A 2136-nucleotide genomic window follows, 5' to 3' on the forward strand; every position below is an offset into this window, starting at 1 on the left:
AACACATCTAGGTTCCTGGAGGGTGCCAGGATAAGGCACGGAAGCTCCACACCCCTTTTCACATACCTCACCTGTGCATCTTTTCCATCTGGCTGTTCATCAGTATCCTTTGTAAAATGCTTTCTAATAAATGAGTAAATGTAAGTAAAGTGTTTTCCTGAGTTTTATGAGCCATTCTATCAGGCCAGTATAACCCTCTTATCAAAACCAGGTAAAATATCACAAATAAGGGAACTACAGGTCTAACATGGTGACTCACACCTGTAATTCCAGCACTTTGGAAGGCTGAGGTGAGCAGATTGCTTGAGCTCAGGAGTTCAAGACCAGCCTGGGCAACATGGTGAAACCCCGTCTCTACTAAAAATACAAAAAAATAAAAAAAAAAGCTGGGCGTTGTGGTGCACGCCTGTAATCCCAGGTACTCGGGGGGGCTGAGACAGAAGAATTGCTTGAACCTGAAAGACAGAGGTTACAGTGAGCCGAGATCACACCACTGCACTCCAGCTTGGGTGAGAGAGTGAGACTCTATCTTAAAAAACAAACAAACAAAAAAGCCTTTCTTTGTGGAATCACCATGGTGGCTGGGACCCTGTGCACATATCCTGAAAACTGAAGGACCTTCAAGGCCCTCATCGCTGCTCAGTATAGAGGGGCTCAGGTCCGTGTGCTCTCCACACCACACCATTTCCACTTTGGCCAAACCAACCTCACCCCTGAATTTCTCCGCAAATTTCCTGCCGGCAAGATTCCAGCATTTGAGGGTGACGATAAATTCTGTGTGTTTGAGAGCAATACCATTGCCTACTATGTGAGCAATGAGGAGCTGCAGGGAAGTACTCCAGAGGCAGCAGCTCAGGTGGCGCAGTGAGTGAGCTTTGCTGATAGCGATATAGTGTCCCCAACCAGTACCTGGGTGTTCCCCACCTTGAGCATCATGCAGCACAACAAACAGGCCACTGAGAATGCAAAGGAGGAAGTGAGGCGAATTCTGGGGCTGTTGGATGCTCACTTGAAGACAAGGACTTTTCTGGAGGACATTGGCTGACATCACAGTTGTCTGCACCCTGTTGTGGCTCTATAAGCAGATCCTAGAACCTTCTTTCTGCCAGGCCTTTCCCAATACCAACCGCTGTTCCTCACCTGCATTAACCAGCCTCAGCTCTGCACTGTCTTGGGGAAAGCAAAACTATGTGAGAAGATGGCCCAGTTTGATGCTAAGAAGTTTGTAGAGAGCCAGCCTAAAAAGGACACACCACGGAAAGAGAAGGGGTCACAGGAAGAGAAGCAGAAGCTCCAGGCTGAGCAGGAGGAGAAAAAGGTGGCTGCCCCTACTCCTGAGGAGGAGATGGATGAATGTGAGCAGGCGCTGGCCGCTGAGCCCAAGGCCAAGGACCTCTTTGCTCACCTGCCCAAGAGTACCTTGGTGTTGGATGAATTGAAGCTCAAGTTCTCCAACGAGGATACATTCTCTGTGGCACTGTCATATTTCTGGGAGCACTTTGATAAGGACGGCTGGTCCCTGTGGTACTCAGAGTATCACTTCCCTGAAGAACTCACTCAGACCTTCATGAGCTGCAATCTCATCACTGGAATGTTCCAGTGACTGGACAAGCTGAGTAAGAATACCATTGCCAGTGTCATCCTCTTTGGAACCAACAATAAGCAGCTCCATTTCTGGAATCTGGGTCTTCCGAGGCCAGGAGCTTGCCTTTCCACTGAGTCCAGATTGGCAGGTGGACTACGAGTCATACACATGGCAGAAACTGGATCCTGGCAGCGAGGAGACCCAGACACTGGTTTGAGAGTACTTTTCCTGGGAGACAGCCTTCCAGCATGTGCACAAAGCCTTCAATCAGGGCAAGATCTTCAAATGAACATCTCTTGCAATCACCTAGCTGCCTGAACCTGCCCTTCAGGGAGATGGAGGTCATTAAAGAAAACTGAACATTGAAAAAAAAAAAAACTTTTTTTGCGTTGTTATTGTTTTTATTTATTTATTTACTTTTATTTTTATTTTATTTTATTTTTTTGAGACGGAGTCTCGCTCTGTCTCCCAGGCCAGAGTGCAATGGCACGATCTCGGCTCACTGCAACCTCTGCCTCCCGGGTTCAAGCAATTCTCCTGCCTCAGCCTCC

At 47.9% G+C, this 2136-nt stretch overlaps 1 pseudogene across 1 annotated transcript; it reads left to right on the forward strand.

Moving 5' to 3' along the window:
• The first annotated feature begins 574 nt into the window (after positions 1-574).
• On the forward strand, positions 575-1954 carry LOC105542816 (annotated as a pseudogene). Its single transcript, XR_001006531.1, has one exon. The product of XR_001006531.1 is annotated as an elongation factor 1-gamma-like (transcript).
• Positions 1955-2136: the final 182 nt, after the last annotated feature.

Source organism: Mandrillus leucophaeus, unplaced genomic scaffold (assembly GCF_000951045.1).
Source record: "Mandrillus leucophaeus isolate KB7577 unplaced genomic scaffold, Mleu.le_1.0 Scaffold1063, whole genome shotgun sequence".
Lineage (NCBI taxonomy): Eukaryota > Metazoa > Chordata > Mammalia > Primates > Cercopithecidae > Mandrillus > Mandrillus leucophaeus.